Consider the following 19565-nt stretch of genomic DNA (forward strand, 5'->3'; position numbering starts at 1 on the left):
CAATGATGACAGTGTTAGACAGACTCCTGTTCTGCAAAATAAAATATTCTTTCCATCTCAATCTGCATGTCAGTGTGGTGTTTTTCCAAAAAAGCAGGCATGCATCAAGTTTTTAACACTCCATTACACATGAGCGTAAGCTGCAGATGAGCTGGCTTGCATATCAAATAGAAACTGTTAACTGAAGTATGAGCATGTTTCTTGCCCAATACATTAAACTTAAGCATATATACATATTCACACAAACTGATAATACTTCAGGCAGTACAAATTGAAGCCACACATTCATGTAGCATTTAGTCACATTGTGTTATACAGAAAGACACAAATCTAAAATCCCACTCTCTCAAGAAGAAATCAGATCTGACAGTATAGTCCTGTGTTAGTACACGTACTTCATCAACCGAATGGCAAAAATAATCAAGGATTTGCATCTGGGCAACAGTCTTCTGGTTCAAGCCCAGCTGGAAGGTGTAGTACTTTGCACTGTATGGCAAACTGGAGTAGACTAACAGATATTCAGAAAACCTCTCAGGTCAAATGGGTGTAACACCTAATACAAGAACAATACAAGGTTTACAGGCAAGGATACCTCCTTCTAAATGATCTGTTTTTTTAATGTAAGCACAACTCTAATCCTAATGTACAAACCTATACACAATTCTAAAACACTAAAAGATTTTCAGTTATACTACTACATTGGTTCAGGATGCCAGTGTATTTAGGTTGTGTACTTGCAACAGTATAAGAGCCTCTTAACTGTCAGGGGAAGCACCTTTAACAGCCTTTTAGTTTCCTTCTATTGCACTGCAATAGATCAGATGCAGTTATTAATTAAAGTTAAATCTGCAATTGGAACATTAAACTTCCCAACAAACCCATGCTGCTGTGAAAATACTGTGAAAATACTGTGCAGCACAAGTACAAACAGCTATCCCTCAATACTGCGACTACAGATTTATTAAACAGAAGTTTTAGTTTAGCGTTGAACCCACACACAAGCACTCACCCAAGAACCACATATATCTGACAACAGTCTGATGTAGGCTCGGATCAGTAAGATATTAACCTATCATCATAAAAAACAACTAAATTCGCTCTGTCTAAAACATTTACTTATATCCTTGATAAACGTATAATTTTTCTCACTCAGAAGACCCATATGTACAATGCAAAATATGAAAACTTGCACCACAACCACCAGTGTAAATAATTAATTTCCTCTCTTAAAACACTCTCTCCTCTCTTAAAGCAATGTTTGAAATTTCAGAATGCTAATTAGTCAAGCTCTTAAAGCTAGAATGAGGGATGTCGCCTGGCATCACCACAAGGCCAGACCTCCTGTTTATTCAATGCAGAAATGCCCTCGTAGCTTGTAAGGAAGGCTGTAGCAGCAAAACTTCTATTATTGTATACTGTGTAAATCAGGGTGGATCGAATTTAGTGTTTGTTAATGACAAATGGCCCCAAAATATTAATGACACATAAAAACAGTCTAGCAGAGCTCTACAAGAATAAAAAGTATATATGTATTCAAATAAATATACTGACACTCGATATATCAACCTTCTAGAAATCTCATTCTCTCCAAGTTAGAATTTCCATCTCGGTCTGCCAGCCAGACATTCACTGTGAAGTTTGCAAATTGACTGCTGCTGTAATACCAACATTAATGACGTTTCAGTTTCTAGAATTACCAAGGAAACAATCCCGATTGATTTTATTATACGCAGAGTTCCTCGCATTTCATTTTTCGAGCGGACTCCTATAATAACGTTTTGCAGGAGTTGTTTCAGAATTTACAAGACAAATTTCTTACAACCGAGCACAAAACTAATCAATCATGAACTTTTGAAGCTTAAAAAAGTGACAAGATCGGTTCCGTCAATGTGCGTAGTGTAGGAATGTGTAATCAAATGCAGCTGTGAAAGACATATTACAGAACACAAACTGTTTGTAAAACATTACTTACCAAAGAATTGTACACCAACTAAACCACAGCGAGGTACTGGTTCAAAAACAATGTTGAGCAAATTTTAAGTGGCATATTGTTTTATCATTAACCAAGTCTGCGTAGTTTAAGAGTATTAAATCTTCATGGCAGGAGTGAAGATCGACAAGGAAACACTTCTTCCTTCTAAATACATGAGATACTGAATGTCAAAAAAAATTGGACTCTTGAAAACCCAAGAAGACCTACACCAACTAGAAAAAAATGGACTTTTAAAATACTGCTGTCAATTTAGTGGGATTACATCCCATAAATTGATTTTGCCGTTTGTTTTTCTTAGAAAATACCAGTTCTTTAGCATACCACAACATTTCTAATATTATAAATGCATAACAACAGCTGAGTTAATAAATGTTCAGTTATACTGCAGCCTGAGAGGTGCACTAAAATAAAATCTACCTTACCTTGCATCATCAAGAATTCTTTCTTACATTAAAATTTTACTTTTGAGCACAATTTTATGTGAACATTTTCTCATTTACAATTTGTCGTTTGAATTCCACAGCCTGGCATTTAGATTTAACAGAGTACCAAAATGCAAATTGACTTTTTCTTCCTCCACAGGTCAAAAGCTGTCTTGCACAGCCGATAAAAATCACCTCAAACGGCTACTTTTATCTGCTCTGTGCAGCTGCACAGCCATCAGCTAGTCAGAGAGCCTATTCATGTCTTGGATTATTAAAAACTGCGCAGAAGTGTAATATGCATAACATTCCTGAAATCTAGTGATTAGCACCTTAACTTCTGCAAAGGTATCCTGACATTTATTTCCCAGTGATTTTTCTCTCGTTAGAGCAAAACTTTACCTTCTTGACACTGGCTTGTGCCTTTAGCATTTTAATTATTTCAATATTCCCGCATCCTTCTAAAAAATAAGAGGGAAATTAAACTGATATACAATTCTTACAGGGGGGGTAGCTGAGTTTCAAAAGTCTGTCTATCAGAGGCAGGAGTGGAGCAGCTAAGATGAAGTTTACAGGGGACATACTGTATAACACATCTTTATATCTTAATGGGAGGTACGAAATTTCAAGCTAAAAAAGGATAAATGTAATAAGTTCTCATGTAAACAAATAACAAAAGGAAAAACACAGAGTACAGTACTGATTATTCTTTACGGTTTTGGGGTGTTGGCAATGTTTTTAACTACCACGGAAACGTACGCATGCCTTAATGCTTATCAGACAAAAACAGATAATTGCATGATACATCTTTATTGTACAATAGTTTTACACTTTGTTGAATACCTCTTAAACTAGAAAGTGACACCGGTGGTAAAAGACACCCATGAAACATCTCTAACACTCTTGTCAGCTGACCCAGATGAGGACTTTATAACCCAAGCAGATTCAACATCAATTGAATTTCTTGTGAAGATCAAAGAGAGGTGGACTTGCTCCACAGGAGGAATATCGCAGTTCAATGCATTGAGGTTACATCAGTGAATTGATTAAGGTTATTTATTGATTTCTAGCACAGAAGACGAACATGGCATCTTAACAGGCCTTTTCTTTTATGCCATTTTGTTTGTTTTTGTTTCACAAGATTAATCTTTTTTTTTTTTTACTTAAAAGGTGGTGAACAATGAACAAAGCTGGTTTCTGTTACCTATAAAGCACAGGTCATGGTTCTCTCAAATATTGACTTTAAAAACAAAATTTAGTAGTTGAGTCAGGTCTTACTCCCAGGCCATCTAAAAATTAGATTTCCTGAAAATCAAGATTATCAGGAAAAAACATCCAAAAGGAATTCTTCAGAAAAAGTCTTGGAAGGGTTCCCATTACTAACTACTGTTCAGAACAGAAAAAAAAGATCTTCCTCTTGCAATAGCACTAACATCACTTTTATTTTCTCACTGGTGTTTTACAATACTGCCTGGGCAATATGGAAAACAAATAATACCTTAAGCTTGTCAGAAACAGACAAAATTAACATGGAGCAGAAAGGAACTTTTCTTTCTTAAATCCAGTAAAAAGGCTTTAATCCTCCATAATGATTTACAAAGTGACAAGTCAAACAGATTTACCATGACAGCTCGAAAAAGGCACAACATAAATACAATTACCACTCACGTGATTCTACCTCCCCCCCTCCTTAGCAGAGAGGCCACACAATGGGACATGCTCTGCAGATGAAAGTAATAAGCCTTTTCAATTTACTCATCAAGAACAGCCTCCACCAAGAGAACAGAATGAAAAGAAAAGAAAAACCATTGTGTTAGTCACTTAAAGTGGCAGGGTCGTCGCAGAATGACTTGGTGCTACTTGCTGTAGCGCAGTCATAGGATACAATTCGAATCTGTTTGAACTCATATTCTAAGATGTAACCACATCATTTGACATCCCACCGGCCAGACCATTACTGAAAACCCAAAGAGGGGCAGGAATTTCTTAATCACCAGCTGCTGTTAGCCATGCTAGTGTCCCAGGCACTTTCTAGAACCACTGCACTTTTACGTAAAGCTGTGACGCTGCTGAAACTTGCGGCTGGGTGAAAAATTCCTCAAAATTCAGAAAGCCATAAACAAAATTCTGAGCTTGAAAATAAAACACATCTCTCAGTTACAAGACACGCTAAAAACAAGCGGAAAGGAACTGGTTCTGAGACACATTCATCAAAGGCCCTGGAAAAGTGAAGCTGTCTGGTGGAGTGAAGGTCACAGTCGCGTGGGGAGTTTCAGACTACTGAGATAGTCGGTATACCAATTATTCCTACACCTGAAAAACAGACCCCGGAAAAAAATCCGGTGAGCCGCTGGATGTGGGAATTCTCAGGGAGAGAACTGCCATGCCTAACCCACAGGCCAACGCACATTCTTTTCAAACTCGCAACAGGAGAAAACTGAAGAAAGATACTGCAGAATAATTTTACAGTTCAGAGACAGACATGTCAACAAGCTTTTCTCCACCCATATTACATTTTAAGAATGTAAATTCCACATGCTTGAAACATGGTTTAAATTTTCAGGGGGGGAGGGGGGTATAAGAACAGTTTCAAAAGAGAAGAGGATCTTTGGCCCACCCAGCACAATTGATAGTTTGCAGCTAACTGATCCAAGGACCTTGTCTTGAAGGAAAACAGGGAATCAGCTTCAACTACATGGCTGGTTAGCTTGTTCCAAACACCCCACACATGTGTAGGTGAAAAGGTGCCTCTTGTTCTCAGTCTTAAATGCACTTCCACATAGTTTCCACTTGTATCTCCTGGTTCATGTTTCACTGTTCAGTGGCAGAAAATGGAAGGGAAGTTTCAGTTTTGGAAGTAGCTGCTTTGTTTTCTATTATTTGACGCCGACGAAAATGAAGCCTGGCACAGACCATGCATCTCTATCCCTTCCTGAGACATCAAGTCAGAACAGACTCTAATCTCCCAGCCTGCCCTCTGAGGATCTCTGGTGAGAAACAGCACCACTGTGGAAATGAACCACACATGCGCTTGGCTCTGAAACAGATGGTCAAAAATAGCAGCGAACAGCAGCATTTCGTGAGCTGAGTGCTCCTGCAGAAGCCGCAGAGACTTGAAAACAGACAAACAGAGGCTGCAGTCGGTGAGGAAAAGCACACCATCCGTCTTTTCTGGAGCAGTCAGGCTCACTGTGAAATCTTCAGTAGGAAAATGCCCAGCAGCTGAGAAAAGACATTTGCGGAAGACACACGTGTGAAACGGGAGGAAATCTCACGCTGTGTTTACAAATGTGGCACTTGGTAGTGAATGGGGGAACAGCTCGCCATCCAGTCCTGCTGGTGTGCACTTTCCACAGGCAGATCAGAGCACGCGTGCAGCACACGGGACACCCTGGGCAGCATCTACACATGGCAGACACACGACGCAGCAACTGGGTCACAAAGCCTCTTCTGCTACAAGTTCAATGCAAACTTCTAGGTGCAAAGTGGAAAAAACGTAATACTATAAAGATCTTTTACACATTCGGAAGAGTTACCTTTCAACTGACTTTGTCATGCGGCTCTCTATTATACCTGTCTTTTTTTAAAACTCCTATCCTTGTCTTAAAGTCCTATACAACAAAGCATGTAGAAAACAGCAAAATAGTTCAAGTAATCCTAAATATACCCAAAGAATGTAAAAGATCAAATACTTTTACACTGAACTTTGGCCACAAGTAATGTGTGAAGCTGGTTTCTGGTAATACTCATTATAAATGCAGTAGCAGACATTGAAACAAAAGCAAGTAAGCAGCCTAATTTCATTATTTGGATGATTAATGAGAAATGTTGATGCAACTTCTGTGTTTTTGCAAGTGTTTAATTTCAGTACCACATGTCCACAGCCCCAGTAGCACGTAACCAGCCACTTCTGTTTTATGTGCAGTGTTCATTTCTGAGGACGGCAGCACACACAAGCACAACTCCCAAGTAACAGAAAACAGGACCCCATCCTGGCAAATGATTGTAAAATTCCCAGGATAAAAGAAGACTGTAATGCAAGAACATGCATATCATGCAGACGCATTGACCTAAAACACCTTTAAACCACTCAGGATAGTTTTCCTCCACTCTTCATGAAACAGATCCATTAAGCGTACAGAAAGAAATTACTATTTGGAAAATAAGGAAAAAAAAACAAGTGCATGTACTAGTCACTGCCCTACAGGAGTCAGCAATAACATTAGCCTGGTTCTTTGTCAATTCCGGTCTCCAATCTGCAGGAGAGGCGCCAGCTACAGTGCGGACCCAGGGGTGCGTGGACCACAATCGCCAAGTACAAGGAGGAGCTCAGCTCTGAGGAAGAGCTCAACTCTTGTTTACAGAGCAGTTATTAAAAGCCAGTGAAACAGCGCTTACCTGAGAAGTGGTGCTCGCAGCTGCATGCTGATGCCTCCACACAGACCCGCGCACGCGGGCTCTTGCCCACACCACGCAGTGCGTGATTTATTACGCTCTATCGGGCACTGAGACTTCTATTACTGTCTCCATTTATTGCCCACAGCTGTCACTTCGCCGTCGCTGCGAAGGTTTGTGATGCATGTGCAGCACCTGAGGTACTGCAGTAGCAGGACTTTTAAACACAGAGCCCTCTTTCTCTAGCAGCGCGTCTTCAGTGGAAAATTACACATCCACTTGGCAGTAAGGAAATAATACCCATGTACCTATTATTGCTCCAAAGTTACATCTAAGTATTTGATTTTAAAGAAACTACAGAGCGATCCATTCTGAAACGTATGTAGTCCGGCCTTCTTTAAATCCACTGAAGCCACAATGTTAGAAAGCCTTTTCTTAATGCTGGCCTAAAACATGTGGGTTTTTCCACCATAAGTTGTCTTTCTGCCAATTTGAATGTTGTATTGACCATTGTTAGGATGCACAGCATTTGAATGCAAATTTGTGGGACACCATCACAACACTGCGCAGAAGGCAACTTTACGACAGAAATGTGGTCACACCTGGATTTATTCCTCAAGCCCATGAATCTGCTTGAGCTCACCCACAGAAAGCTAGGAAATCTAAAAATACATTTTATAGATTTTATTCCCTTTTTCAGTGTTCCTTCCAGAATGTTGCTTGAAAAATAATTTACACAGACCTTCCCATCTCATCACTACTTAGGGGGACAAATTAAATAAATTCCCTGTATATTAGTAAATCCTAGTTAATTTGCCTTGTCAGAGAACAATGAAATATGAATCCCTTTAGGCCATTTTGAATGTAATTCTACCGCCTTCAGAGAATCTGAACCATCACTCCGCAGTACAGGGGAAATCTCCAAGATAAAAACGGCACAGCATAATGTAGACGTGCTGAAACAGTTCATAGTTTCGTAGGTTGTTAATAATTTCTAAGCTCTCTCTGCACACTGATGATGTTACCGAGAGTGATTTATCTCAAAGTAATACGCCTTACCCATTGCTAAGAGACCCTGTAACGCTCAAGAGCTTTTTTAAACTAATATTATTAAATAAAAACTTAAATGTCTCATAGCTAGCCACCTTTGCTCAAAGGAATCTTTGAAACATCTGAATGAGATCACTCAGTTGAGAAGTAACACAGCTCTATTGACTGTAGCTGGATTTTCAATGTCCTGGCATTTGGCAACAAGCCACAAACTGGGTTAAGTGACTTCGGTAGGAACTGCTGTTGACCCCCATGATCAGAAACTAAATAGGATTGGGCTACATTTTTGGTGAAAACTGTGAGTGGAAAAAAAATGAAGTAAAACCAGAGCTTGTCTTGGGTTGTATTTGTGGTAAAATGTTATTTTTGTAATTATCTTGCCGAATTTGTATTTAAATACAAACAATTTGCATCATTTCAAACATGACTGCTCCCATGGGGTTAAACAAAATGTTCATTATGCAATAGAAAATATTGCTGACACATTTTGCAAAAAGATTTAAGGTTACATGGAAGGAGACGACATGGGAGAATTTGTTAGCAAACTATGAATAACAAATGACCATGAATCCTCCACGCCGCACAGTACGTTCTGCTTATGTGCAGCTTCGTGTCTTTGCTTTTTACATTTCTATATCATTCAACTTCAAGCAAAAAGAACACGTTAAAGGCGCTCGTGTGATTTTACTTACGATAAAACATATAGCTGTCGTGACAATTTAAAAGTTGTAATGTGAAAGAAAGCCAAGTATCGTTTGCTTTAGAAATAGCAAAATACCTTTCAGGGGTAAAAAAGTTAAGAGTGCCTTAAACATTCACCGCCCATCACTGTGTGTACATTGTTTAATTCACACACCAAAGCGACTTTCAGTGCAACGGGAGTCTTATTTACGAATCAAAGCCTACACCTCACCACAAGGAACAGGGCATCAACTGGGACGCCTACTGCATTAACTTTCCAAGAATGGCAAGCAGGCTTGCATCAACCTCAAAGTCTAGCTGAAGAGCAGCCCCTCCATGCTGAACACGGACCGCACACCTGTTGGAAACATCCCTTTGCTTCAGGGGTTCTGCAGCGGGTCTAAAGACCGAGGATGCTTTTAAGCAGACAGGCAGGCAGCACTCAGACGAACGTGATGCATGAACAAGAAGAATGTGCCACTGCAGGAGGTCTCTGGAGACCATTTCGATTAAAAAAACCACCCATCTGGAGTAAAGCCTGCTCCCTCTCTCTCTCTTTCAGTGTTTCAAAGGAGGAATATTAATATCTTCATTCCCTTTAAAAATGTACATTTTACATGTGATTCTGCGGGCCACCGGCCGCCAAGAATTCCGTCCAGTCAAAACCGCTTAACACTAAAACCTGTTATTACCTGTTATTAAAAGATATATATCACAATAAATTCAAAATCGTTTCTTTCTGCGCTATTAGTGATGCCTGATATTTAGTCTTTATATCAGACCCAACATTTAATACGTCACAGTAACACAAACAATGGTCGACAAATTACATTAAGCAAATACATGATCCAAACCAGTTGGGGCACCATAATAAGCAGCAAACAAATGAATAGAGATACTGCATGCCTAAAACAATGCTAAGACAAACATTTGTATATATACTAGTCATATGGGCGTTTCAAGTCTAAAAGGCAAATTAACTCCTCTTCCACCCCCTACATATCACACTGTAAATCAGTGTCCCACACTCCTCTTGCGAGACACTGAATGACTTGACACAACACATACACATTTTTACACACTGAAAGCTTTTTTCAGCACAGCATCCCAAGCAATGTGTAATAAGATATCTCCTTTCTGGGGGTCTTGACATGATTGTTATTTTTATGAGTATAATTATTATCAGGACAGAAAAAAATGTAACCGTTCATGTTTTTAATCAAAGAATTTCGCCCGGAAATATCACCAAGCATTCCACAGATATTCAGTGATCACAAAAGAAACCATCTGTGCAAATTTAAAAAGTTATTTGGATTTTGTAGATAGCAAAGAAAGGGTAGTATGCTTTTTAAATCTGTCATTGTTAAAATAAAAAGCTGCTCCTGCACAGGACTTTGATCCACACCTACAATCCTGAAATACTCAAGCTTTCTAGATTTAAAAAAATATATATTTCAAATGGCAGTAGTTACTGTAAACATGCTCCATCTTTATACAAAGGGTTTCAGGGGTCAGGAAAAAGCTACCCATACGTATCGTAGAAACTCATAGTGTGACTTCTTTCAATAGACATGATGAGATTCATGGATCAAATAGCTACTGTACAAAAAAACCAAACAGCCAGGTCTTGTTTGTAAACATTCTTCTGTTCATCTCAGGTCACTTATTTCAGGCAAGAAACAGACACTTTCAAGTAAATATTTAACTAGTTTTTAATAGCTCTGGACTTAGGGGCAATTCCCTTATTAGCAAGAAGCAGTCAGAGTTTTATTGTTCATTAGAGAGAGGGATGACTTAAGATCAGGAGAGCTCTTCACCTGTAGTGGCTCAGACAATTGTGCGACTCCACTGTGTTAAGCTCAGCTAGTGATCTACAGGGGTCACTGAAGTTTTCGTAAATAATGCAAAGCTACTGTACAGCTACTGAAAAATACCTCCTTCACTCCTCCACCAGGCGTCTAGTGTACACTTGAGCTCAGGCTTTTGATAGCTCACAGTACTGTCAGTAATTGAAAAAGATAAGTGAATGTGTGGTTAGATTATGCAGAATCGCCCCTTAAAAAGAAACTGAAAAATTAGTTGTGAAGTCAGCAGTAGCTTTAAAAAAAATCTGAATCCTTCTCTAGAATATCCCTCATTAGAGTTTCTCTCTATCTCTATTTTAGAGAGCGAAAGGGAAGGCTTGAATTGTTTGAGAGGATAATGTACACAGCGACAGTGAGGAGCTGCAGGTGCTACTGGTACCTGTCTAATCAGAGTTAATTTACCTATTAACTACTAGTTAATACTCACTAAGTGAAATCCCCGTTGACTGAAATTTAAAAATCTGTTATTAACCGGTTCAGACAAGCAATCCTTTTCTCCTCAAAAGGAATGAGGAACAACTGTATCACATGAAGGGTGTCAATACTTTTATCTATAACTAGAAAACACAGACGAAACATCCAGGCACATGATGGTGGCTTGTGTACCACAGCCTGCAATTATGAAATCTGAAATGTCTCAAAATGCTGTTTAACTGGTATGTTATTTCCATCCCTTGTAAACTCTGAAAACATACACCACTTATTTCTTATTATTGACATCCGCCAGCCTGTCCAAATTAGTGCAGCTGTGGAAAACTAAACCTGTTTTCTAGGACTCTTGATACCCCCTATTTCGGTCTAGGGGATGCCAGAGGGGTGGGCATGCCGTTCAAAAAGAACAAGAAACTAAGGTGAGATGCTGTCTTATTCTTTCACTGATGTAATAAAGAATGTTCTGGCAGGGTGAGAATTTGTCTTTGAGATTTCCACAGAACACCAGGTGCAATAGGAAGTTGTGCAGATGACTCAGTAGGAAGTAATTTCCTACATGACACAAACCTCAACCAACATTCAAGAGAGAGGCAGGGAGGAGGGGGCGCCTCACCAAGTTGCAAAAGAGAAGCAATCTTAAACTGAAGGATTTCACTCCAGCCGATTTGAAAAAAACACCACACAAACTGCAAAGATGAAAGACTACGAACTTGCATGCAACGTGTACGGGTTGCTGTTTTTTTTCTGAAAACAAAATCTTAACTTTTCCAGTGCAAGAAATGAATGGAGCACAAAAGCAGAATCTTGCAGTCACGAGTAGAAAAGGCTCCCTGTCCCCAAGGACCTAGAACAGTATTTTAGTTACTACAGGATGGCTGATAGGCTAATCATTTAGGGATTTTCTACTTGAGCTGTAATTCCTCTGCGTGAAATGACAGAGGAACACTAATCAATGAATATAACACTACATGCTCAGTTACTACGCTATTTACTGGCCACTTCGGCTCGTATTTGCAATTAGCAAACATATGTGATGTTAGTCAATTTATGTTCAGTGCCTGGTAGCACAATGCTCTGGAAACAATGTGCAGGAACGGAACACAGAACAATGTACAAACACTGGCGGCAGTTGTATCCTAATTTTAAGCTTGGTCACCACATAAGCTAAGCCCCCACATTTCTCATATCTTTTGTCCCAAAAAAATATATAAAACACATATGAAAATTATCGTCGTTATATCCCTCAGAAGAAGCAAACACATTAAAAGGAAAGAGCTTACAGTGTTTACTTAAAAATTACACTGCTCAGTTAAATACAGGCTGTTTATAGAAGTAGTAATGAATAGCCACCCATGTGTGTTTTTAGCTTTCTGATCTTGAGGTTGAACTCTTTTCTGTGTGGCATAGCAATTTTCAGCTCTCTTCCATGCTCTGGCCTGCATTTCAGAATCAAAAGGCAAGACCCCCTCAGAAACTCTGCACCTCCTGTCAGTCACCAGGGCCACAGACAACTATAAAAAAATCCTGAAACACAGACAGCATGGAATGCAGCACACGTCTTTATTAAGCATCCCTCATAGGGACTTACTAAATACAGATAACTCAAGCTTCCAGTGAAATAATATGCGTTTAGGACTGGGATTATTTTTTTTCCCCTAAACTAACTGCAGATATTCTACTGTTTAACTCGGTCCCTCCGAATCACTACTACTGTACATTTTTTTTACTGCAGTTAAAACAGGTTGGTCAGTGCAGAAATGGAATCAAAAGCTTCTGCAGTCACACAAAGATAGCTGGGCGATGGGAATAAGAGCTCTGTCCCACAAGGGCATCTTAGATTTCAAATAAATGCGATTACACTGCCACGTTTGACAAGATGCTCCCCATGAACATGTCAAAAGAAAACAAAATCCAATGATCACTGACTTCTGGGAAACAAGGAACCTGCATCAAAAAAATCTGCAGATGAAATGATGAAAACTGTAAATAAAGGATATTTACAGTGAATATAAGGGAAGGTCCGCTCATTTAAAAAAAGTTTCTACTTGAGCAAGGTAAATACTGCAGTTAGGTACGGTTCAATACAGGAATAAAAAAAGTCCAGCTGCTTAAGGATTTTTGTTAGGACGTTCAAAGTTACGGCTAGTGTGCAACGACACAAAATCACAAACGAAATAATTAAACAATGTCTTTAGTGGGAGAGTTGAATAACAGAGTTATCCATGTTCATCGTAAACAGATGCATTTTAAGTTTTCTGAATGCTCCTTTGCTTCCTTCGGTTTGCAGAAAGCACTTTTAATAAATGCTCCGCTCCAGACTTTGCTGCACGTGCTGTGCCGCAGATCTCAGTTTCAATGTGTCTTTTGTCCGACGGCTGGTGTTTCAACATCCTCAGTCTGAATAGAAGAAGGTCAGCACAGTGCTTCTGCCCCTGGTCATTCACAAGCTCAGCCTGGGGCCCCACAGAGAAGGAGGGATGAAAATTAACTCCTCTTCTCCGCTGCAGATTCTCCAGTCCAGACCCCGACGAGTTGGCAAGGATCATGGCTCAGCACAGCCCAAATGGGAAAACAACTTGGAGCAAACAAGAATCACTTGCATTGGAGCACTACAAAATTACTCCACTTTCTGTGGATTTGAGTTACTGAACGAAATATCATTGCTGACCACTGTTTGCTCCAGCATGCTTATAAACAACCCAGGCACCCCGTTGTACAGCCTCTTCCTCAAACATACACGTATAACAGACCTGAAGAAGCCAGCAGGTAAACAGCAGCATTGCAGGTGGGCCAGGACAAGCCAAACAAATAAAAACATATCACCATATTCAGTCACCACTGGCTTGATCGACATCCAAATGCAGAACCTATGCAAAATCCAATTTGATCTGTGACAACACTAGAAAAAAAAGAATACCCTAGGTCATTCACCTCCACTTGCCGACAAACTTGCATCAAGTCTCATAGGAAACCTCTCATGGAGCATTTGTCTGACCTGCCAAGTTAAATCCTACACTCTCATGTCAGCGCATTGAAGGGGATCAGAACACCAGCTTCAAACAGCTCTGAAGACCAGTTTCTCTGGCATCGGCACACGGTCATCAAGCGTGGTATGATAATTTAAACTCAAACACATCTTCCAAAATGAAGGCTTCTGTTCAGCACTGCCTTCCTGGCAGCGGAATTAACCCCCCAAGAAAACGCAACAACAGTGTTTACTTCAATGATACAAAGCAGTCTTTCTCCAAGATAGTGAAACTCTTCTGTAGTTGTGCATGTTCTTAAGAGAAAATGCGTTAAGATGCTTTATGTGAATATTGTACCGCATCAAAACACTGAATATTGGTCGGCATTTGTCTTGGCAACAAAAAAGTGCAACTTCTTGCAAATCTTTTTAGATGCAATGGGAGGAAAGAGAAAAATAAAAGTACCCCTCTACAATTTACAGGAAACTGCTTAAGATTGTGTAAAAATCAATCAGGTGACACCAACAATTTGCAGATGAAAACTAGTTTATTGGAGGATTTGTTGTTGTTTTTTTAATCTCAACTTCCCCGCATCAGGCTCTTATACATAACGTGGGGAGTTTCGAGGTATGTTGTTTTTACCCGTCTTTTACGATTTTCTCCTCTGTTTACATCCTAAGTGCCTCATTAAGTCCGCAGTTTTTCTTCAGGACTGCAGCTAAACCAGTGCTTCGGTGAGAACTATTCCCTCCCTTTTCCCTCTCGCTGTGACAATAGTTTGAAAGCAAACCGGGGCACTGCCTGCTTTTTTATTTTGCTTCAGTTGTCTGTTTCTTGGCTTCCTGGACAGATGCACGGCAGTGAAAGACTGTCTAACCCCTGTCGATCTTGCCCCATTCAAGACCAGAGGCCTTTAATCCCACACCGGCCACAGAGTGCAGACACCAGGAATTCGCGGAGCCAATTTATGAAACCTCAACACATCAGGGCTGCGTTTTACCACTGTCCTAAAGAACTTACAAATTGCCCTTTAAAGTTCAGACCCATGCATTACTAGGTAGGTGATCACTCAAACTCGAACTTATATTTTACATTATATAAATTTTAAAAAGCTTAAAAACACATGCGCTACTGCTAATAACCATGCCTTTGGTCATTTAAACAGTTTCCTCAAAGGTAGTGTATGTGGATTAGTTACGCCTTTAATAACGAAGAATCGCAAACATGATATTGTTACTCCGCAGAAAGCTTCTCTCCACACACAAACGAATTACAGGAGCAGAATCTCTCTCAAAAAAGTGACCTGAACCCACCTCTCAACCACACACCTCACACTTTCGCGTCTTGATTTATTATAGCCAAAGCTACACAATAAGGATACAACCCTGAGAATATACACAGTGCCTGGTACAAAACAAACCACGTCCTAGCCAAGCCAGAAAACAACCTGTCTCTTATGTGGGTAATGCACTACAAACCAAACAGGAAGAGAAAAAACATTTACATATCTTGCATGTATCTTTAACTGGTTACTCCATTGTTAAGCAACAACCCCATTCAAGTCGACACAAAACCTTCCCAGTCACAGGCGAGAGGTGTGAAAACCGATACGGAAACAAACATGGAACTTACTTACGGATCCAAGCCTGGCAAAAAGGCAACGAGAAATCCCTTTTATTTTCACTTCGTTTTTTAAAAAAATATGTAATCTTTTTTTTCTTTTGCTCGTCACAAACACAGAAAAGGAGCTCAACGTTAGTGGGTGAGTAACTGAATCAACTAGCAGAGCGCACAGCAAGTTGAAGTGTCAAATTACATTGGCTATTCTATTACCAAAGGGCCATGCTAAGTGGTTGCTGGCAAAATGTGTCCCAGAGCCTGTACGGGTGGGAGCATGTTTGGAAAACCCTGCTCGAATTCATTTTAGATCATTTCAGGGGAAAAGGCAAAAACATAATTCCACTCTGACACCTTACACTAAAGCCTCAAATCCCGAATAAGCGTTTGCACGCCTTTTTTCGTCTACGTGGAATATAATTGGAGATGTGAAAAGGTAAAGACGGTGTGCGATTTTTAAAAAAATGCATATGTAGAGAGCTATTAGTTACACGTTCGGATACGTATGTATTATCGTATGTATTATGACCATTATAATCTAGGGCTATTGATATGCAGCTCTTGAGGTCTACCACTTCACTTAGGTAATTTGGATGATAATTACAGATGCCCTGATTGAATGGTTTTAGAAATCCACAGCAGAACATTTTACGATTGTTATGCTTCCTCGTTAATATTTCCCGGAGATCAGTTCGGATCTTCTCTCGAACCCGCAGCTGAAAGAATTCGCCAACACCACGTGGGTGGTGCTTTGAATGATCGCCCAAAGCTACTGTACGCTGCTGCATGAACCGCCTGGGTGGGTTGTGTCTCTGGGGTTATACATTTCTGCTTCCCCTCTAAAACTGTAAGTGTACCAACGCCGGAGTTACACAGTCAGAAAGCCCACGGCGTTTCTAAGTAGGGATAATAATAACAGCAACCACCGAGATAAAAGTTTGGCATTCCCGGTTCAGTGGCGCTGAGGGGGGATCACGCTTTCCGGGTTTTGCAGCTCGCCGGCCTCCGACGGAAAGCTCTGAATAACAAAGACAGGTTTGAGAGCAGCCGCGGCAGCAGCAGCAGTAGGGTTGGCTGAGCGGTGACGTCAAGGAACAATGACTGTGCCAGCAGCACCGACACGGCTACACGGCACCGAGTGTTCAGCTGCTGAACTGCTCAGAGGTGAGCCGAGCAATTCGGAGCTCCTGTCACAGCATCGCCGCGCAGAGTCACTGACTTGACATGATACTGGGTTTTTTTTCTTCCTCCTGCACAGAAGCTCATCTCGATGACGGAAACATTTGCAGTAGCTTGTTATTTTATTTCCAACACTAAGCCAGAAGTCGCCTGTTTAATTTTTTTTTCTGCCCGAATGTTCTTGCTCGAAGTGCTTTAGAGAAAGACGGATTTTTTAAGCAGTACTCCAATAGTCCCACATTGTCTTAGTGTGTGTAGACGGATGTTCTGGGTTACTTCCACGAAACAGAACAATAAAACAAACTTTTACTTCATTAACATTTCAGCACCCTTTTATTGCATCACGCACACAGGACCACAAAGGCTAACGCTTAAATAATTACTGGAACGATGGAAAAAAAACAGTGAAAACTTCTGAGTTTAAAAGTGTGAGTGAGCCGATGTGCATGAACAGAACTTAAATCGGTTTGCTGGCGAGCCTTGCTTACAGATAAACACTGACATAACAGCTGGACGCTCAAGGCTGCCCGTGTCTCAGTAGTCTGAGGTCCATGAAGATGCCTAGGTCCTCGTTCAAGGTTGCGCTTAAGAATGTAGCCCACACTCCTGCGCCTGTCTGTGCACCTGCCCTGTGATCGTGAACATTGGAGAGGCAACTGCTTCTGGACAAATGGTATACCCTGCTAAAAGGTGACAGGCAGTATTGATTTCTGCCTGTTCCTACTTATCTGCCTCAGATCCAGGCTCATCTGCCTCTGGAAACGCACAGAAGGCAGACACATTCCTTAGAGGCGCAGGGAGGGGGTGTTGTGTCATTCGGGTATTGTTCATTAATGACATTAGTATTCGCTAATACTGATCTCCACACTCTTTGACTCAGCTGAGTCTTGTCAGATACCTACATTTTCAGAAGTGGGTTAATTTTAGAAATTCTCCAACGTCACTGATGTACAGGCTGAAGTGAGTCATTGGACTGAGAACAAAAATCTCAGTTTAGTCTAGAAGCTAATTTTCTTGTACTATTTTCTGACAGGCCTAGAAATCAGAAAACATTTAGTTAATGCTGATGTATAAATGAATGATCATATACAACATTTACTGAAAACAAAAATGTTCATTTTCGTATATATTGCATGAAAGTTTATGTATTGTATATATTTAAACTACAGTACATATTATGAAATGTTCCTCAACTCATTTGTTCCATTACATTTTTCTTAAATAAGCATAAGTGAATATAAGCTTATACTCAAACCAAACTCTAAAAATAAATATGTATTAAAATCATTTTCCTTTCATAAAATGTTCTTACCCCAAAATGTTCAATTTTATATATTCTCCAGCTTTTAATTGCAAAAACATTTGTTTCAGTTAATGACGTACTGGTCAGTAGTAATACAAAAAGACCTATTAATCCACAAGTAGGTGACAGTACCTGGAGCGGTAACAATCATTAAAAAATAACCTTTTTATATCCATGCCAATGCAAATGTTGAACAATGGAAGTGAAACACTGTTTTTGCAAGTAAAATGTTACTGTTAATTTTATGTTGGCACACGTGGAAAATGCAGCTACCAAACCAAGAGCAAATTGATCTTTTATTTCACGCAGGGAAGGTTAGTTTATGAGATTATTTTACCTGGAATCATTTTAGACACCATTTTCTTTACAAAATCAACCAAATAACTTACTTGTTATGGGGTCACATTTCTCACATGGTTAGTCAGATTAGCTAACAGGCAAACAGCAGCTTTGTTTTTAATTGAAAAAAAAAAGAGTCAAAATGCATTTTAAATTAACACTCAAGGCAGTAACATCCTCAATTAAAACTCTGTGTTAGGTTAACCTTTAACCTCTCATTAATAACCTCAGTTGCATGAATTAATTAAAATAAGTAAACAAGTTATTTGGTATTCTCATCGATGGATCTGCTCTCTGTGCATTTTAACTCATGGCAGGCTGTTTTTACCCTCAGTGCTTGAGATTGGAAGTGTATAATCTCTGCTCCTGGACTACAAATCCAGAATATGGTTCAAACATGTTGGCTAAACAATGTGTCCGGACTAATGGAGACATGCTTTGCCACAAGTTAATCAGTTCATTCTCTGTGAAGTGAATGTTGTTTTTCCTCTAACCCCAAGTGAAACTTAAAAACTAACAAAAGTAGAAAACACTGAATTCAGACAAATTATTATTATTATTATTATTATTATTATTATTATTATTATTATTATTATTATTATTATTATAACTATTTAATCTAACACTTTAAACGCTGTTCATTTCCCCTATGTGTGTCATCTGCCTTGCTCTGGCATGAATCCTAGAATGAACAATTAATCAATAAATGTAGAGGAGGTATCATTGTAAACAGACATAGTTTAACAAGCAGTATTATACTTAATCAGATAGTGAACAACATTGTTGAAGATAGAGGGTGGTAATATTTGTTATCTTTGTATTTAACAACACATTTCAGGGTTTCACATCCATTAGAGCACTGAAACACTAAAACATAATTACAAAATCATAACTTCACATTTATTTGAAATCAGAAATGATTTTTTTAAATATAATAAATATGAAATATTCACAAATTTCTTCTGAGCAACAATGTATGACTAAAGCTTTATTTACTGTAGTATACCTTCTATTTTGCATATCCAGTGGAGTAATCTCATTGTGCTCATTGTGTTTGGAACATAATTATGATCTGATAGCATATAACTGACCTCTGCTGTAGGTGGAAATTGAACAAAGCTTTGATGAAAACAAATGTTTACTATATATAGACTATAATAATTATGTTTTATTATTAGAACTGTCAATGGATTCCTGGACCAGTATCATAACAAATTTACAATTCCTACAAAATTAACTCCCACTCGAAAGTTGTGATGTTCATTTAAAATTAATTTAAATAAAACTGCCTTTTTTATTCCTGTGTTGCTTCTTCTTCTTCTC

General features: G+C 39.3%; 1 protein-coding gene and 1 long non-coding RNA gene across 10 annotated transcripts in view; one reads left to right on the forward strand and one right to left on the reverse strand.

Moving 5' to 3' along the window:
- The window catches only part of zmiz1a (zinc finger, MIZ-type containing 1a), a 159308-nt gene extending 143727 nt beyond the window's left edge, over nucleotides 1–15581 (reverse strand). For 8 of the 9 annotated variants that reach the window (XM_088634615.1, XM_088634620.1, XM_088634617.1 and 5 more), the window contains exon 1: nucleotides 15437–15577. The gene's annotated coding sequence lies outside the window, so the exon portion shown is untranslated. Of the gene's footprint in view, nucleotides 1–15436 lie in introns of all 9 variants that reach the window. The other variant, XM_088634613.1, reaches the window with a different exon arrangement.
- On the forward strand, nucleotides 15423–19539 carry LOC148661212 (uncharacterized). The gene is made up of 2 exons (XR_015939476.1): nucleotides 15423–15566; nucleotides 16416–19539. It is a non-coding gene; the product is annotated as an uncharacterized LOC148661212 (long non-coding RNA).
- The last annotated feature ends 26 nt before the right edge of the window (nucleotides 19540–19565 follow it).

This window comes from Lepisosteus platostomus, chromosome 6 (assembly GCF_059453375.1).
Source record: "Lepisosteus platostomus isolate fLepPlt1 chromosome 6, fLepPlt1.hap1, whole genome shotgun sequence".
Taxonomy (NCBI): Eukaryota; Metazoa; Chordata; class Actinopteri; order Semionotiformes; family Lepisosteidae; genus Lepisosteus; species Lepisosteus platostomus.